Consider the following 21,444-nt stretch of genomic DNA (forward strand, 5'->3'; position numbering starts at 1 on the left):
CAAAAGTTAGTTCTTTTTTTCCCTACTATCAAACTATATTTGATCACACTTATTGCACACAAAACTTAGGTATAGAACTTGGTAGGAGGAAAGTTGAACAAACTGAAATGCTTAGTTTTCTTGAAAGGTAATGAAACCTGGAAACCAAATATTAGTTGATGCCAACTCTGGTTTTTGAAGTTTTTAACAACAACTTCATGCTCTAGTGGTTTGAATATTAGGTTAAAGCTGGAAGCTTTACTCAAAATTGCATTGCTTTCAACTTATATAATAATTTTCTCCCAAAGAGCTACAAGTAATTTACCAACATAACCTCATTAATCCTTCTTAGGCCTATCTGGATGGCCAGAAGTTGGCTTTATTTCCAGTTTTATTGGGAAAATAAGGGTTCAACTAAGCTAAGTTGTTTACTGGAAAGAGGCATGTGATTCTTCACATCTTAGTCTCCTGACACAGTAAGAGTGCTATAAATCTAATATATAACTTGAACCTTCTGCCTCTTAAGGGCACTAGAAACTAGAAGAGAGTTGAATTTAGAATGCCAGACCTGGGTTTTAATTCTCTCTAGACTCAATTTCCTTGCCTATCATTTAAGTGTTTGGAGTAGATGATTCCCCAAAGGCCTTTGCAAGTAAAAATTGATAATCCTATGACCATTACTACATAATTCTTGCCACAGTGAGTCAGAAAATTGATCTATCCAGCACCATAGTCTATCTCCAACAGAAGAATACATTATGGAATCTAAGGGTTATCTACCTTGATGCCCAAATTCTTAAGTAAGGGTCAAATATCAAAATACTATGCTTTATTTTAATTACTCATTATGATCCTTCCGTCTTTGAATATAGCTAAACAGGTTGAAAGATAATTGTATTTTCATCCAACATCTCCTCTTGATGTAATGCGTTGTAGCAATTTACTGCTTGTTATATGAAACAGTATTTCCTTTTATTTTTCCTATAGTAAAATGATTTATTTCCTGCTTCAGAGAGTATCTTCTATTTCTAGCATACTGGCATTTGATGAATGCAACTGTATTCATCCTGTTTGTGCACAATTTTCTTGTTTTTCACAGAACCACAAAATCAAGGAATGGAATAGTGAAGTATCTTTAAGGCCACCTGAACCATTTTATACCATTAAAGGAATCCCCATTATTGTACACCTGGAAAATTGTTATTCCCTTAATCACATCAGCTTCTAGCTTTTTTAACTCAGGCTTTAGAACATTCATCTTTTGAAATAATTTTTAACAATCCTGTTTAAAGTAATACCTCATTTATTTCTGAAGTGACCAATAACCTACTATATGCAAAGCATTGTGCTAAATTCTTTTTTTTTATTTTTTAGAAAAAAAATTTTTCCATGGTTACGTGATTCATGTTTTTATCCTCACCCCTCCATAGCCAACACATATTTCCACTGGTTTCTTCATCTGTCATCGATCAAGACCTATTTCCATATTATTGATAGTCATACTAGAGTGGTAGTTTAGAGTCTGCATCCCAAATCATGTCCGCATCAACCCATGTGTTCAAGCAATTGTTTTTCTTCTGTGTTTTGTGTCATTTGAAATTGTTGTAAGCCTTGGGAGACTACAACTCCCAGGACTCCCTTCTACAATTTCCCCTGACAGAGGTGTCAGAGAAAGTATAAAAGAGAGTTTGGTGCCTTTTCTCTCTCTCTACTGTGGAAGCTCTCTCTTTACCCTGAAGCCTGGAGGCTCTCAGATTCCTGAACACTCTCTTTTGCCGCCTTTTTCCCTTTCTATCTATCGCCTAGTTTTCCCTAGACCTTCCCTTTTCCAAATAAAATAAAACCTAGTTATTCTAAACCCTAAAGTTGCTCTTTGATCTTTTATTTGAGCCCCAGAAGGGCTCTGGTCAATTTTCCCCTGTCGGGGCTGGGATACTACCTTTCTTTCCCTTCTTCTACCTTCCTCTCTCCTTTCTCCCTTCCCCCAATCCTCCTACCTACCTCCCTTCACCCCCTCACAGTTTATGGGAGTACAGTTTACACTCCTGTAGTTCTTCCTCTTAATGTGGGTAGCGTTCTTTTCCATAAATCCCTCAGAAATTGTCTTGGGTCATTGCATTGCTGCTAGTACAGAAGTCCATTACATTTGATTTTACCACAGTGTATCAGTCTCTGTGTACATGGTTCTCCTGGTTCTGCTCCTTTCAGTCTGCATCAGTTCCTGTAGGTCATTCCACTTCACATGGAATTCTTCCAGTTCTTTATTCATTTGAGCACAATAGTATTCCATCACTGACAGATATCACAATTTGTTCAGCCATTCCCCTAAATTCTGCCAAATATATAAAGGTAAACTCAAGGCTGTGAAGCCAGAAGGTGCAAGAATTTAGTCTTTGTCTATCTTAAATATTGTTTCTAGGGATGTACCTATGTTTGATGATATGAAGAACGTGTAGGCAAGAAACAATATCCTTTACAGGGTAGTAAATAGAATTTGGAAGGAAGGAAGAGAAAAAATAAATAAAGCAAGAAAGCATAGATCAGGACAGGACAGTAGAGGAAGGGGAGGGGGCATATAAGGAGTGCAAAGAAGCAAGAACCTTGCATTTTTCCAAAGACCAACTTCTATAAAATTGCCGTTCAAGACTCCTGTTTGCATTGCAGGCATTTGCAATAATTAGTAGGAATATGCTGACTTGATGGTTCCCACCTGGGCAGGAAAAAAGTTATAAAGTATGAAATTAAAATGATGTTTCAGTCAATAGTTTCAGAAACTAGTAATTTCCTACAGTAGTTAGTAGTTAGCTGGAGTCAGTGGGAGCCACACAGAACTGAAGATCATGAGTGTCAGCAGACATGACAAAAGAGGAAACTTTCACTGAACTGTAGAAAACCCTGTGCTATGCTTCCGTCTCTTTCATAATCTGTCAACATGTGTGTGCTAAGTACAACCCAGGGTTTACTAGAAGAAGAGGTGAAAGAGTGAAGACAAAACTCTACTCCCTATCAAGGCAAGAAAGAGAAAATAATGATATGGAGAAAATGGTCCAGGGGGAAAGAGGAAAGAAGACTCTGAGTGGGTAGAAGGACAACCAAATCTTTGCTAAGAGGTGGCTTCAAAAGGCATTTGGTGCTTCCTTCTACAGTGGTGGCTCTTCACCTTGAGGTCTGAGGCTAGATGGAAAATAAAACAAAACAAAAGACATCTTTAATTTAACAAACTTCTAACTGAAATTTGGCATTTTCTTAAATTATTTACAAGCATTAATCTGAGAAGGGGTCATCAATCAGACTTCTAAAGGGCTCTATGTCATACAAAATTGTTAACAACTACTGGACTAGTTAATAGCTATGGACTATCTCAGGAAAAAAGTTCCAGAGTTCTATAGAATGATAAATATATGGAGATGTCATGATTTCCACTGTTGGCAACACAAAAAAGAGACTTGTTATATTTGGTCTCAAACTTGTGCAGCAATTGTATGGCAGCCTGATGTGACCTAAGAACCAGAGTTATATAATATAATAAACTGGATTTTGAGTCAGAATATATGGGTTCATTCCTTAATTCTTTCGCTTGGTAGATTTGTGACTATGGATACTCCTCTTAAACTTTCTGAGTTTGAGATTGTTGTTTCAGAAAATAAAGGAAATAAAATATAGTATCTACTTCAGAGAGTTAATTTGAAGTAAACATTCAAAAAAAAAGTAAAATCTTTTAACTTGCTGCATAAGTATGTGCTATGTTGATGATGTCTAGGGGCATGTATCAGTGAAACAATGAGAGCCTCTTGGGACTCTAGATATTAAGAAGACCATAGTTGGAAACAAGGAGATAGACTACGCCACAACTGATATTTTCAGTATTATCAATTCTTTCAGTAAAAAGTAGACTTTGGAAGAGAAAGAAGGATATTGTAGAAGATTATATGACTAAGTAGACCAGTGGTCCCCAAATTTTTTTGGCCTACTGCCCCCTTTCCAGAAAAATATTACTTAGTGCCCCTGGATGTTAATTTTTTTAAATTTTAATAGCAATTAATAGGAAAGATAAATGCCCCTGTGACCATCACCACTCCTCTGGAATCGCTGCAGCACCCACCAGGGGACGGTGGTGCCCACTTTGGGAATCACTGAAGTAGACAGTGTTAGTGACAGGGATTTGGATTTTTGGACCTTGATTTAAAAGAAGGATAGATGATATGTTAGCCAGAGAGTGATTGCACCTTTTAAACAGAGCCGGCAAACATATTGTTACCTGGAGAATTGCTCATCAGATTTAGGTGATTTTTAAATTGAAAACAAGATGTGGGAAAGTGGGGTGATCAGGAAGTTTAGGGTGTAGTTGTTTACCTCCTAGATTGATGTGAAAGGGCCTCTTCTTCCTCTTGGCCACCCCTCCCTACTGGGAGACAAAATGGGGTTCCCAGAGAAAAACGGGGGACTCCTGCTAATTGTGCTGGGATGTGAAGGTTGAAGGAATGTTATCTCCACGAGGGGAAACAAGTGTAACCCCAATAAGATGTTTATGCCAGCTAGGATAAAAAGAAACCTCCCCTTAGGTCTCAGCAGGAGATCAGGCTAAAAATGGTGCTCTGTTTGCCCTTCTTCCTCAACCCCCTCGTTCTGCCTCCTACCAATAGAGTACACTCTGATCTGACTAGATAAAACTGAAAGGGTTTATTACAGGAAAAATAATCAAGGAAATAAAAATGGGTGCACAGGAAAGGGGGTGCAGGTAATTCCCTATGTCCCCTTCAGTTCTTGATTGTGTAGGGTACCCACAGAGTTACTTCTGTATTCAAGTCACAGTTTCACTGACCCAAATCCCAAACTATTAATCCCACAGCTAAGAATTTTTATTAACTAGAGGGAATATTGAGGGGCAATGCCCAAGGCAATTTGAGGGTCCCAGAGGTCAGCTCCCCCACAGAAGTCCAGACACCCCTGGCCAACACTGAATAATTAATTGTTGTAATTCAAGTGTGTTCAGGAACCAATATAGATCATGGGAAATAGATAATGTTCTCTGAAAGTCTGAGGAAACTCTCCAAAATTCACCTTGAGGGTCCCAAAGCCCCAAACAACCTCTTCCCACAAGGACTGAAAAACCCCAAAGCTTGAATCAGTTGGCTATCCTTCCCAGAAGTCCTTGCTTCAGCCCAACTGTCATGGGATCTTCTTTCCTCCGTGTTCCATCTCTCAAGGTTCCAAAAATGCCTGGCTTAGCCTTGCTTCTTACAAAGAGAAATACAGAATTTCAGAGGAAAAGAGGACTTCAGTGGCCATCTGATCTAACGCATACCCAAAAAAAGATTCCCTAACATAGCATTTATAATAAGTCATCATTCACTTTTTTCTCTCATATGGAGAAGTTCACTACACTCCCCTTCCCCACCAAAGGCAATGTAGTCCACTATTCTTATGTAACTAATTGTTAGGCAGTTGGGTTTTTTTCCCCACAAGACTTAAATTTGCCTTTTTGTAACTTCTACCCTTCACACCTATATCTGTTTGTTAACCAAAGAGAATAAATCTAATGCCTTGTCCACAAGAGAGCCTTTTAAGTACTTGGAAACACCTACCAGTCTTCTCTTAGCTAAACATTTCCAATTCCTTCAACTAGTTGGTCTCTTTGTCTCAAGCCTCTCTCTACCCCAGTGGCATGCATTTGAGCACTCTCTGTGGCTTTATGGGGAAGCTCTATTAACTGGGTTCAGAGGGGGAAAGGAGAAACTGACAAGACAGGGCAACAGACTGGGAATAACAAACTGGGAAACCACAAACCCCTCCAAAGAACAAGGAATGGGAGATTATGGATTGGCAGTTGAGACCAAATGCCACCACAGATCCACCTAGCCTGGGAGTCTACGAAACTAACAAATAACTGAGTAATACTGGGACGAAAGGATTTATAAACACAGGTTTATTGAATGTACTTTAGTTTTAAGGAAGGGAAAAGGGATTTCTATTTCTAACAACCTATGGGCAAGTCTCTCAGTCAGGATAGGAATTTATCTACACTAAGCTTTAGGCTATATCAAGAACACAACTAGACTATCAGGGTTGGAAGTGGGATCCTCACTGCTGAATCCTGTCCAATTCCAGCAATGATACAGCTCTCCCAGGTCTTCAGCCAGTAATCCTATAATCCTTGAGATGGGTAAAGTTAGGGAGTTAAACCAGCCTGAGATGACCAGCAGCCCACCTCAGGTTTGATAGACTCTACCTAACTTTCCCACAGACAGATGATTTTCTTCTTTCAGGATGCCAGGATACAAACTCTGCTTTCTCTGAGGTCGCCCACTGAGTCAGTTGGTCAGCAACCACCCTCACACAACCAATATGAAGTCTATCTCAGAAAAGAGATCCACTTCCTGCTTCCTCATTCCATTTAGAATTCCCCAGCCTTGCTTGATAAGCCTCCTAATAATACCTAATTTTAAACATTTATACCCTACCTTTTAATTTATTTAAAACAATGGGCATGTGGCCACCCTTCACCCTAACCCCCCAGAGTTCATTAATAGAAAGGCAGAGGGACTCAGAGAAAGCTGCTCTCTTCCCCCTCTCCACTGATCCTGATGACATTTTTTCATATTCCCTTTCCCTCTGCCCAGCAGCCCAATGGAAGCACACAGGGGGTAAGGTGTACAGCTCACAGTGGCACAGCTGGAGTGCTTGGACACTCCCCTCCTCTCTACACTCTCTGAGGACATTCCTCACTTCACCCACCCCTCCACCCAGCAGCCCAATGGGAGCATTTTCTCCCTCCCTTGTGTAGGGTAAGTAGAGGGCATAGAGCACCTGGCACTAGGTCAAGGGGGGAGGGACATGGAACTCTGTCTCTGGGGGTGGCACGCAGGCATGGTACCCGGTTGGGGGGGATGGTACCCAGCACTCCATCTCTAAAAAGTTCACCATCACTGCTCTACTCCAATCCATCCCCTACTTAGCAGTCAAAATGATCTTCCTAATGCACAAGTCTGACCATGTGACCACTTTATTCAATGTAAATTCCAGCAACTCCTATTACCTCCAGGAATAAACTTGTTCCCTTCCTAACTTTGTAGTTTTCTTACACCTTATTCCCAAAATGTACTCTCTGATCCAGCTGTGACACTAGCCTGTCTGCTGTTGCTAACACAGGACACTCTTTATCTTCACTCTAAAGCATTTTCAGTGTTGTCTCCAAAGCCTAGAACTCTCTTCCTCCTCATGTCTGCCTCCTAGCTTTTCTGACTACTGTTAAGTTTCTGCTTAAGTCCCCAACTTCTATAAGAAGGCTTTCTCAGGCTTATTAACTTTTTAGTTTTTAAATAGAATTTTTAATTAATCTATATACATCTTGTTGGTAAATAGGTATTAGTTGTTTTCATGGTGCTTTAAAACTGGGACAGTTTTTTGTTTATTTTTGTTTCTTCTCTTTAGCCAAAGTACTTATCACACTACCTAGAACATAGTAGGTACTTAAAAAAAATTCTTATCACCTACCTGCCTGCTAGATTTTCTTTTTCTTTTTTCAATAAAAGGAAGTATATTTTAATGAGATTATACTTTAAAACATATTTTATTTTACCAATCATGTATAATAACAACATTCCACATAAGTTTTCTGGAATTACAAAATCCAAATTGTTTCCTTTCTCCCTTCCCTCCCCCTTCCCAGAAGTGGTAAGCAATTTGAATTGTATTATACATGTATTATCATACAAAATATTTTCATATTATTTATTGATATGAGAGAATTCATGTCAAACCAAAATCCCCAAATAAAAATCCAAATAAACTAAAGTGAAAAATAGTTTGCTTTGATCTGAATTCTAACTCCAACCATTCTTTCCTTGGAGATGGATAGCATTCTTTGTCATAAGTCCTTCAGAATTGTCCTGAGAGTAGCTAATTCTTTCACAATTGATCATTCCACAATATTGCAGTTACTGTGCATAATGATCTCCTGGTTCTACTTATTTCAGTCTGCATCAGTTCAAGTAGGTCTTTCCAGCTCTTTCTGAAATTATACCATCCATCATTTCTTACAGTATTATAGTATTCCATCACCATCATATACCACAGTTTATTCAACCATTCCCTAAATGATAGATATATCCTCAATTTCCAATTCTTTGCTACTATAAAAGGACTGTTATAAATATTTTTGTACAAGTAAGTCCATGCCATATTTTCTTACTAGTATTGATTATTACATATAAATCAATTCACCTAGTTCAAGCCTTCATCACATCACACCTAATTTGGTATCCCTTTCCTAAGTCTCCCTACAACTCCAACTTGTTCTCAACAGAGATACCAAAGTGACTTTTCTTAAGCAGAGATGTACCATGTTACTCCTTTGTTCAATAAACTTCAATAACTCCAAATTGAATCTAGTGTCAATTACAAATTACTCTAGCATTTAAAACCTTTCACAAATTGGCCTCAACCTAAATTCATAGAATTATTTTACATTGTTCCATTTCACACATATTATATTTTAGCTAAACTAACTTTCTTGCGGATCCTCATATCCAATATTTTATCTTCTGTTCCAATGCCTTTTAAAAAATAGTTATTAATTTGTTTGTTATATTAAAATGCTCAGTTAACTCCCTCCCACCCTCCTTCAATTATGGAACATATCATCTGAAAAAAAGATATATATATATATACATATATGTGTGTGTGTATATGTATATATATATAACTATGTCTTAGTTCTATTTATTAGTTCTTTCTCTGTAGGCAGAAATACACAAATCAATCTTCAAACAATATTTCTGTTGCTGTAAATAATCTTCTTTTGGTTCTGCTCATTTCATCCATGCCTTTTTATGTACAGGCTGTCCCTGTGGCTAGAATATACTCTTTCCTCATCTGCAATTCCAATTCCAACTTCTAGGAAATTAGAATCCCCAATTTCCTTCTAAACTCAACCCAAGTACCACATTTTCTATGTATGGCCCTTTTCTGATTTCTCCTGGTTGTTATTGCCACCTCCAAAAATTTACCTTAGGTAAGGAGATGACAGATGAATGAATAAACATGATAGATAGATAGATATCACAAATATTTTATCATATTGCCTCTAATAGAACATAATCCTTGACTCTGAAGGCAAGAATTGATTTGGTTATATCTCTATATCCTCAGTGTCTAGCACACAGTATCTAGAACAAAATAAGTAATTAATAAATGCTTGTTGATTGATTTATTGTTAAAGCATGAATTCTAGGTTATTCACCTGTCCTGTTCCCCTCCTCTGAATATCCTAGGGCAGTGATGGGCAAACTTTTTAAAGAAGGGGCCAAAGGAAAGGAAATGCTCATCTTTCAGTCTGTTTCTAAGGCAACTCTTTCGAAGTTTCATTGTATTATATCCTATTCATTGTATTCATCAGATTAGGAATAATGTCTCGTGGGAACAGAACATTTCAGGGGTCTTCATCTGGCCTGTGGGCTATAGTTTGCCCATAACTGTCCTAGAGCCATGTTGGTGAACCCATGGCATGTGTGCTGGTGGAGGCTGTTCCCTTCTTCCTATTCATGTACACTTGAGGACATTTTTCACATTACTTGTCCCTCTGCCCAGCAGTCCAATGGGAGCATTTCCTCTCTCCCCTGTCTGGGATAAGGTGTGAGGGTTGTAGTTTAGGCAGTTGGTCTCTAAAAGTTTTGCCATCACTGTCCTAGAGCTTTAGAATGTGTTAGTTAAAAATCACTTGGGGTTCTATTTAGAAATATTGAGCCTCAAGATATGTAGTATCTTACAAACTTCCTGTATATATGTGGGGAACTTTGAAACTACATTCACCGTGATCCAATGGGTTTCCGGTTTCTGACAACAGGAACCAATGTATAGAGCAGCTTAAATTCAGAGGGCGGGCTTGAGACAGGCTCTTTTGGCTACGTAGCAAGGATGGGCACTGGTGGTAACTTTGAAGACCTTTTACCAGGCGTGTGGTCTTACATATGTTTTTTTTTTATCAATATGGCCATGCAATTAAAATATTATTTTCTCTCGTAATATCAGCCTTTATCATTTTTAATCGTTACAAGAACATCCTTTGTAAGCCATGATGCCCCAAACTGAATATAATATTTCAATTATTGTCTGACCAAGAAATAATGGGAGGCCATTAAAGCTTATTAAACAAAGACATGGCATGACCTGACCTTTGGTTTAGGAAAATTATTTTAGTAGTTTTGTGGCAGATTGATTAAATTGGACAGAGGCTTGGAATAGGGAGGCTAACTCAAAGACTATTTAAAAATATAGACAAAATGGGGTATTTAGACTATGGTTAGGACTTTGTGAGTGGAGAGAGGGGGTTGCATATGAGAGATTTTGCAGATATTGGTCAACTTATTGAATATATGGAATGAATTTGAGTGAGAAATTGAGAATATTATCAAGATTGTGAATCTCATGAGACTGGAAGGTCATAAGTGTCTTCCTCAGAATAATAAAAGGGAAATTCAGAAGAAGTTGGATTGGAGAGAGGAGTAAATACTGATTTTTGTTTTAGATATGATGACTTTGAGAAGATATGATCTAATTTGAAATGTCTAATAGTTTACATTACAAAACCAGAGCTCTTAAGAGAAAGTAATATGGAAATATAGATACGTAGATCCTTTCACAGATAGATATATTGTGATTTAGGGAGATGTATATATCTATATCTATATCTATATATCTAAATCTATGTCTATATATATGCCATCTACACAGAGATATTAATTGAACTCATAAAAACTAGTGAAGTCAATTGGAAAAAGTATAGAGATAAAAGAAAAGAAGACCTAAGACAGAACCTTAGGGTATATCAAGTGGTCATAACAACAATGATGAATTAGCAAAGAAAAATGAAGAATGGTCAGACTATTAGGAAGAGATCTAGAAAAAAACAATGTTACAAAAGCCCAGAAAGGAGATAAGGTGTCCAAGAAGAGAGGGTGGTCAATATTAAAATGTTGCAGAAAGGCCAAAGGATGAAAATTGAGAAGAGGGCATTAGATTTGACAAGAGAACATCAATAACTTTGCAGAAGGATAATTTCAGTTGAGTGATGTGCTCACAAGACAATTTTCAGAATATAAGTAGTGAATATGAAGGAGGAATAATAATAAAATGTATAATAATAAATACATACATATAATACTAAATAGATAACATATAAATAATAAAAATAAAGGAACAAGAATAGGAAATGGAGTTTTTTTTTTAATTTGAATTTAACTTTTAAATTTTTCCCATGGTTATATGATTCTTGTTGTCAGCCTCCCCTATTCTCTCCCCCTCTAGGAGTTGACAAACAATTCCACTGGATTATACATATATTATCACTCTAAAACTATTTCTATATTATTCATTTTTGTAATCTTATAAAATCTTTTAAAACCAAAACCCCAAATCATATATCCATGTAAACAAGTGATAAATCATAAGTTTTCTTCTGGATTTCTACTCCCACAGTTCTTTCTCTAAATGTGGATAGCATTCTTTCTCATAAGTCCCTCAGAATCATTCTGGATCACTGCATTGTTTTATTAGCAAAGCCAATTACATTTGATCATCCCACAATGTTTCAGTTACTGTATATAATGTTCTCCTGGTTCTGTTTATTTTACTCTGCATCAGTTCATGTCAGTCATTCCAGTTCGTATAGTAATCCTTTGATTCATCAAGGAAATGAAATTCTGTTTTTTTTTTAACATTTTATTTTTTAGAAAAATTTTCCATGGTCACATGATTCATGTTTTTACTTTCCTTTTCACACCCCCTTCACACACACACCCCCATAGCTGATGCACATTTCCACTGGTTTTAACATGTGTCATCAATCAAGACTTATTAAGGAAATGAAATTCTTGAGAGAAAATGACTTTTTCAAAAATCTGGCCTCTAAAAGAGAATAGAAAAAAAGGATAATAGTTAGGGGACAAAATAAGATCCAGTGAGTTATTTTTTAAGATTGGGAGACAGAAAAATTTATTAGGGAAAAATTAAAAAAAAAACTAGTGGAGGTAATCTTCTGGAGAAATTGAGAGTGAATAGAATAAATGGTATATCTAGAGACATGACCTTTGATGAGAAGAAATACTACATCTTCAACAGAGTCTGGCATAAAGGGAAAAAAGGCAGAGGATAAATCAAGGAACTTTGAGATGCAGAAAACAAAAGTATTCTCAGAGACTAGCTTATTTTTTTCTGTACACTATGAGACATAGTCTCAGATAATATAACAGTGTGGACTGAATTTTACAAAGAGAGAGCAGGCAATTGGAGTTGAAGTTGGCCTCACGGAACCTAGAAGAGGTTCCGTTTGGGAAGGGGCACTGAAGGAGGGAGTTTGGTGAAGATTCTGAAGATTCTAAACTGCCAACTTCCAACTGCTACTTACTGGAGAGGACATTCAAGCTCTCGGGGTGGGCTTAGGGTTGGTGGTTGTGGGTGGCCAGGAGGATCTGGACAGGAATTTAGCTCTTCCGAACCCCAAATTCAGGGGAAATCTGGAGATTTCAACAGCAAAAACCTTTCTACTGACTTCATTGCCAGCGAAGAAGATACTGAAAGAGTTGTGCTCCATAATTAGCCTTAGTGCCTGGACTCCGGTGGGAGCAGGCACTTGGGAGACCCTTCCTTAATCCATCTTGTAACCCTTCCTTTCAGTTATTCCCCTGTTTGTTAGCTAGTGTTAAGGATAGGATATTGTGAGGAGAGGGGGAGTCAGTTTCTGGTGCCAAGCTAAAGAAGATACCAGAACTGCTTGCTCTCTTGTTGTGGGGTTCATAGTTGAATAGAGAAGTTATTCCAGTTTCCTCCTTCCTCAAAATCCATAAATAACCCTTACCCTGTTGTCCTGAATTCCCTTATCTTTGTAATACATCTTTATTAGTTTATTAGTGGTAGTTTGGGGCTGTTACTTTGAGGGGAGGAAGACTGATCTTGTGGCTGAGGGGAAGACGAATACCAAACACCATCTTGAAGGGCAAAGTGACTAGAACTGAGGAGTGGGGAGGCTCGTCTCATTATTACTGGCACTGAGGGTTGGATCCAACCCACTAAGGTCACAACTGAGCCCCAAATGTGTTCATGGCAATCTTTCACATGATATCTTGTGATGATATTTGTATTTCAATTTCCACAAATTTTGTGTCATTTAAATGCCATTAACTATTGAAATCATGACTAAAAAAACATAGTATTCTTTGTTGTTTGGGAAAGTGCTTCCTTGAAACTAGTAGAATTCTGAAATATGCTTGTTCAGGCAAAATAGCTATTACATTTGTCTGCCATTATGGTATTAATGGGGCAACCATAAGGTATATCAACAAAAAGAGATGGAAATCCATGAAGTCAATGTTGCAGCTACACCAGTGAACTGTAAAGCATTTTCATAAACCATGACAGATAAGTACCTCTTTCATTTAGAAAGTGTAACATTCTTTTGGGTGCAGGATTGTTATAAAATAGGCATTCCAATAGACTGGCAATATATGAAAAAAGATTAAATTCTTATACGATTCCCAAACGGAAAATGAAGGTAAGGGGTCTACACCTACAGATTTCCATGCCAGCAAAGACTGATTTGAAAATTTTTAAGAAGGGGTTAGCCCTCGTAATGCAAAAGTAATGGGAGAGGCAGCCAGCCAAGAAGTAGCTAGGGAGTTTCCTGAAACCCTGAAGAAACTGATTGAAGAGAAAAGCTACAAACTAGAACAGATACTCAATGATGGTGAAATTGCCCTATGTTGAAAAAAATGCTTCACAAGACATATATCAGCCAAGAAGAGAAGAACTCCAAGTTTTTAACGTTGCAAGACAGGGGGTAACCCTCATTTTTTGTGCCAGTTTCATAGGATTCATACTATAAAGATAGCTCTAATGTATAAAGCTGCTAACTCAACCTCTTAAAGAAGAGGACAGCTACCAGCTTCCTGTCTTCTGGATGTTCAGTAAGAAAGCATGACTAACCAAAGCAGTTTTCCTTGACTGGTTCCATTAGTATTTTGTGCTGGAGGTTAGAAAAACTCAGTGTTTTGTTATACATGCAGAATGTTTGGTATTATTATCTTCAAATTTGTTTCATTTTTAAAAGTTCATATATTTATTTTGTATTTTTTATTTTTTCAAACAGTATTTTTATTTAACATTGACCCACATATAATCTAGGACCAGATACTTAAACCAAATTTTGTAATAAGGTACTGTAAACACCCTATAAAAGAAAAAGAAGAAAAATTCAAAATTCTACTCTGGTATGATGGGAGTGCAAAAAAATTTTAAGCAGATTTTTCAGACCACAGCAATATGGAAAGGATACCTATAATCTATTAAATGCCGATTTTGCTGTGAGGAGGCATCCATGAAGTTTTGTTGTTTTTAGATATACAGAAGACATTATTAGTGAAGAGATCTAGAGGGAACATGTCTTCAGTAATAAGTAGCTGTTGCTGTTACTGTTTCTGACTCCATTTCTCCCAAGGACTCCCTGCCATATTGATAGTCTGTGCCTCTATTAGTATAAAAGTTACCCAGAATTATAAATCTGTCCTCTCTTGGCACACTGTTGATGATTTCCAGGTTTTTATAAATTGTTTCTTTGATCTTATCAAGGTTCATCATGGTGGGTACATATACACTGATGATAGTGGCATGGTAGTTTCCTACAAGTGGCAATCACATTGTCATGAGCCTATTTTTCACCCTTTGGGGAAGGCAAATGAGCTGATATTGACTAGATTAGATTTGATTGCAAAATCTATACCAGTTTCATAGCATTCCTCATCATGGCGACCACTTCAGAAAAACATGTATCCAGTTCTGACTCGGTAACCTGGCTTTCCTTTGTCAGTTTTATTTCTCTCAAGGGTGCTATTTGGATATGTTACCTACTGGTTTCTCTCACAACAAGAGCCTTTCATTTTTCATGACTATCAGAGTAAAATAATGAAATTTAAAATGGTAAAATGATAAAATAGTATGGCTGATGTCTTTAGATTCACCCATAGGTTGGATTTAAGTGAAGCATTAAGTTGTTGACCTCATTCTCTCTTCCAGAATAACTGAAGTCCAGTGGCAAGACAACAATCAATATAACTTGTGATAGCTTGGGACAAAACAAATAATCTTGGCATCTTGAATGCCTGACCAAGCTCTAAGTACCCCATAGTGCCTGCTTCAGATTCCTTGGAACAAATTGTCCACACAAGCCTATTCTACTGAAGAAGTCTTCACATCTTGTGGCAGACAACTTCCCCCCGCCCCAAACACACCAATTCAATGACCAGTTTGAGGTCTATCAGTTACCCCCAACCTGATTCAGCCCATTTACCAAGATGGTTTTAATGGAGCATGCCCGCTGCACACACTACAGCTTCTTGGAACCACAGGTGAGAACGGGCTGGCAGAAGGACATCAAAGGAGGAAAGCAGCCTGGAAGAAATGGCTCAGCAAACCCTCACACCACAGATGCTAGTCTTTCCTGAACACCCCGCATCCCCCAATGAATCGTATGTGACAATGATTATGCAAAAATGACTACACCTGTTGTAATGCTTTTGTTATATTGCTGTTATAATCATTTTATACATAGGCTTGTCCTGCTTTCTCCCTTGCCATGTTGCCTGTCATTACTGTACCTAACCACATGGTGAGTGGTAGTTCCTTATTTCTTACCATATGATTTGAACAGTCAGGTTTCAGAGATGTGGCTAACAGAAAGTATTGAATAAGCAGTAACAGAATAATCAGATAGTGTAATAAGAGTATCTTTTGTTTAAAACACTTATCCATACAGCTATCAGCATTATCCTTTCTGAGCAGAGAAAACTCAGTATTTGCTTTTTGATTGTCTACAATCTAGGTCACAGGGCAGGCCAAACCCACAACTCCTACCACATGACAATAAATGAAAGCAAGACAAATTATTACTCAGTTCTGGGATACACAGCCCCGGAGGGACATTGAGAACTTGCAAAGAATCCAGAGAAGAGCCACAGAAATGATTAAAGGGTTGGAAAATTGGACCTTTAAGGAAAGGTTAGAGGAACTAGGATTATTTACTTTGGAAGGGAGGAGAAGAAAGAAGGATTCTCATAATTCGGTATAAGAAATGTTTCTTTACAACAGCTTTTGGCCACTTTTTAGAATAAGAAGAAACCAAAGTTCTATCTTTTAGCCTATGATTCAAGTTATAGCAGAAAGGACTGAGGCTAGACATACTAAAAGAAGGAAGACATGCTAAAAGAGAAAAGTACTTATTACATACTTATAATACAGAAAGTCATATAGTAAGTACTATTAAATACTTATTATATACAGGGAAAAACTAACTGGCATTTCCCTCCATAAAAGCAAAAGTCCTTGGGGGCAGCTGGGTAGCTTAGTGGATTGAGAGCCAGGCCTAGAGATGGGAGGTCCTAGGTTCAAATCTGGCCTCAGACACTTCCCAGCTGTGTGACCCTGGGCAAGTCACTTGACCCCCATTGCCTACCCTTACCAATCTTCCACCTATAAGTCAATACACAGAAGTTAAGGGTTTAAAATTTAAAAAAAAAAAAGTAAAAGTCCTTGATCTCAAGATTCTATATTCTATTGTTGTTGTTTAGTCATGTCCAGCTCTTCAACCACATTTGGGTTTTCTTGGCAAAGATACTAGAAGTGGTTTCCCATTTCCTTCTCCAGCTCATTTAAGAGAAAAAGAAACTGAAGCTGACAGAATTAAGTGACTTGTTCAGGGACACATAGCTAATAAGTATTTGAGGATGAATTTGAATTCAGATCTTCATGACTCTAGACTAGCACTCTATCCAATAAGGCACCTAGTTTTCCCTATATTTTATTAGAGAAGACAAATACCTACATGGGACCTTATAAAAATATGGAAAATAAATATGAGGAGATTGACAATGGGTTGGAGTGAGGCAGTAATAGATAAAGGCACCACATTAATAAGGAAAATAGCAATATTTGCCCAAATCTAAGGCTTGGAAGGAACCTCAAAGACCATCTAGCCTTACCCTCTCATTTTTACAAGTGAGAAAACTGAAGTACATTGGTTTTAAATTATTATTATTTTTAAACCCTTACCTTCTGTCTTGGAATCAATACTGGGTATTGGTTCCAAGGCAGAAGAGTGGTAAGGGCTAGGCAATGGGGGTTAAGTGACTTGTCCAGGGTCACACAGCTAGGAAGTATCTGAGGTCAAATTTGAACCCAGGACTTCTTGTCTCTGGCCTTGGCTCTCAATCCACAGAGCCATCCAGCTGCCCCCTTAAATTATTTTTTTAAGATGTTGCAAGAAGCAAACTGCACAAAAGTCATGTGGTCAGCACCCTAGCTTGAAACAGTGTTCTCTTACTTGAGGCAGTTGGTTGCACTGCAACATATTGCCTCTCAGGCTCAGGGCAAAAGATTTTCTTTTCCTTTCATTTATTTGTTTAAATAATCAAGTTTCTTTCATAATATATGTATATCGATCACATTTTCTGAGATTAGCAATATGAAATAGATGACTGATTAGGGGTCTTTTCAGACTTCTTATGCTATAATTTTACCTAGTATTTCATAAGCAAAAAGAATTAGTAATAGATGATCATAATAATAGCCAGCATTTATATAGCTCCTTAATGTTTACAAATGCCTCAAATATATTATCTCATTTAATTTTCATAACAACCCTGAGAGGGCATTGCCTTTATTATCATCATTTTAAAGTTGAAGAAACTGAGGCAGAGAAAAGAGAAATGACTTGCCTTAGGTCACGCCTCTGGGAAATATTGGAGACTAGATTTGAACTGAGTTCTAGGTTCAGCATTCTATTCACTCTGTCACCTAATTTTGCTGTGCTAAACTATCTTCTTACATGGGGAGGTCTGGACAATCCTTTCCATCATCTCATTTGAACCTTTCTGATTCTCCAAGTTGCAGTGTCCTGTCTTCATTTGAATATCTTAACATCATTAATTTATTGAAAATGCCAAGATATCACAGGAAAAATCATCAGGCATGATCCAAATTTTTATTTTTTCAGATGGTGGTGCTGATTACTCTGGTATGTGAAGAAATATTGGTGATACAAATTATATCCTCTAGGATTACAAGCCATTTCCACATCAAATCTTTCTCAGTAGCTTTTGTTCAAAAATGTATACAGATTGCTCTATTAAATGAAGTTTGTTTACTTGCTAATGAGCAGAAAAAGAATCATTAATGCAATTAACTTTTCATTAATTTTCCAGTTCAAAGTTAGTAATTCAATTATAAAGAAAAAAAAAGAAGAAAAGGGGCAAAGAAATTTTAAAAAAAGAAAGGAAAAGAAAAGAATAAACAATGTAGTGCTTTGACCTGATTCATCTCCCCATAGGTCTGAATAGCTTCTGGTGCTTCTTTCCAAACCAAATTTTATGTTGGCTGAGAAAATTCAAAACTGACTTAAAACCCCAGCTTTGCTCCTCCCACCCCCCTTTTCACTAGTAGGTTCTATACTTGGCAACATGCAGCTTTTCCTCAAGTTCTGATGAAGTAATGGGGATTTACCTAAGTTCAGAAATGAAGGAATTGAGCCAGAATGTAGGCAGAGTGTTTGCCAATAAATGTTAGACTGATTTCATTTTAGTTATTGTGTCATTGGAGAGGCTGAACAAAAACTACTCATAGTGCTCAATTTTGGCAGATAATTCTTCATGGGAATGTGCTTAAAAGGAACTAAAAGTAAATTGTTATTCGTAAAAAACCAAATAAATCTAAATTTATTCCTTGTAAGGACCTTGCCTAGTGATCATTAGCCATGTTTTAGTGTATATTAATTAGCATGATGTAGGAGAAAAAGTCTTGGATTTGAGAACTAGTCAGAGCATTTGAGTTCGTATTTCCAGACAGTCATTTACTAGCAATATGGCCTTAGACAAGTTGCTTAACGTTCCTGGGCCTCAGCTTTCTCATCTATAAAATGAAAGGACTATGTAAGATGTTCTTCCATGATCCTTTCCATCTCTAAATATACGATCCCATGTCCTAATCGAGAGTCCATCAGATTGCCAAAACTGCAATCTTTGACAAGACTTCTTCCTTTGTCGCTTAGTATTCTTCTGGTCATATTCACAGATTCTAATACTACAATCCTCTCTCCATGGCACACACTTCACACTCATTACAAGATTAACTGGCATAGTCTCACAAGGTAGATATGTGGAAGTTAAGTTATTTTTTTAACCTGACAAAAGGCAGATTTTGAAGATGAAATTATTTTATTTGGATTTAATTTAATCCTAAAACAAAACAATATAATAAAGAAATATAAAAATATTCACTGTTTTAAAAAATGTGATTGTTTTTATTTTATAAGTATCAAACATTTTTATTTATCTCTTTGAAACATAATCCCATAAAGAAAGGTTTTAAAATAGTAATAAATACATAGCTTTATAAACTGATATAACAAACTCTCACATTATGGGCTTGTAAAATATATGTCTCTTTCTGCATTTTAAATTCAGCAACTATCAGGAGGTGAGGAGTACTTTATTATGATTCTTTTGACTTGTGACTTATCATTGAATTGACTAGACTTCTAAAGTTATTCAAAGATTTTTTCCCCTTCCATAATGTTATAATTGTGTAAATTCTACTATTTTTGTTCACCTCATATTCCATTATTTCAGAGAGGTCTTCCTGGCTTCCTCTGAAGTTTTCCATTATATCATTTCCTATAGTACAACAATATTTTATTATGTTCAGAGACCATAATTTGTTTAGCAATTTATCATACAAGGACACCTTAGTTTCAAAGTTTTGGCCAAACAAAAAGAGTTGCTACAGAGAGTTTTGTACCTAAAGAGTCTTTTCTTCTTTCTATTAGGTGTATGTCTATTAATGGTGTAGATGGTTCAGAGAGTTTGGGCAGTTTGGTAACTTTGGGAGTATACTTTAATTTGCTTTCTGCAATGGCTGGATCAATTTATAATTCTACCAACACTTCCCTAGTGTATCTGTTTACCCAGACTTTCCAACCTTCATCATTTTCTGATTTTTTTTCATCTTTATCAATTTGATAGGTGTGAGACTGAACTTTAAAGTTGTCTTTTATACTTATTTAATTATTAGTTATTTATTGTTTCTTCATATCATTAATGATAGCTATATATATGCATATATACAATTTTTTCCTTTGAAAACTGTCTGTTCATTTTTTGGCCATTTATCTATTGGGAAGTATATTGTCTTAGAAATTTGTAACAGTTTTTAATATTTCACAGATATTACACCTCTATCAGAGAAATTTGTTGCAATGATTTTCTCCAAATTGCTTTTTTCTCTTATATTTTGACTACATTAGATGTCTTTGGCAAAAAAATATGAAATTTTATAACGCCAAAATTATTTATTCCTCTTGTGTGATTTGTTTTATCATTTGTTTAGCCATTAGCTCTTCATCTCTCTGTCTCTCTTGCTTTCTCTCTCTTCAAATTGTTTTAAATATTACTGCTTTGTAGTACCATTTGAAATACTGATAGATTTCTTACATCTTCATTATGTTTCATAGAAAAGCCCATGTTTAAAAATAACTCACATTCAGAGCTTATCCTTGGGCTGAAGGATAAGAATGTTGGGGGGAAAGGCAAAAAAAGCATATTACTCAGAAGAGGAAAATTAAACTGATATCAATCCTTGAGTTTACAGTCTTCTTCTTCTTTTTGCCAAATTACTGCAGAGAAATTTATAAGATGAATGGATTTCTATTCACTAATATAGATCAATGATGTAAAATCAAAATCTCTTCTGAATGCAACACCTGCTAAGAGAATAAACCAGTTAACGGGAAGATATTTGCTGTACATGAGGTTGGGTAAGTAAGTGGCCACCTGGGCAAAATTAGGATCATCAGCTTTTACTTTCAAAGTTTTCAGGGATTTGCTATCCCACTAAGGGCTTTATTTTTAGCAGAAATGAAATTTCCACCCTTATCAGCTGTGCATGCTTTTGTGGCTCTGTGCCCACAGAGCTTAATTCAAACAACACTCTTTTCTCATCCACAAATTTCTTCCAGTCTATTCTTTGGGCTGGTTTTGAAATGCAAAGGCAGAACTTCCACAAGCTGGCATGTAACTTGGAGCCATACCATGCAACACAAAATATGGGATAATGGAAATCAGCTTTTATATTTTGCTCTGAACTGAGGAATATGATATCTCTTAGAAGATTCCATTTGCTGGAGAATTGCTACAGAAAAGACAAATCACCAAAGAAATAAAAACTATTAATAGTAATGATGATGATAATGTTGCTGATGATTATGATTACCATAATATGTGGTGGCTCAAACTTCTGCAGCATTTTAAGAATAACAAAGGACTTTTGCTAACACTAGAGATAGCTGGGTGTTAAGGTGGCAGTTTAATTCAATTCAATATCGTTTTTTAAGATCCTAATGGTCCCAGGCACCATTACAGTTGCTAGGGA

This window comes from Gracilinanus agilis, chromosome 1 (assembly GCF_016433145.1).
Source record: "Gracilinanus agilis isolate LMUSP501 chromosome 1, AgileGrace, whole genome shotgun sequence".
Lineage (NCBI taxonomy): Eukaryota > Metazoa > Chordata > Mammalia > Didelphimorphia > Didelphidae > Gracilinanus > Gracilinanus agilis.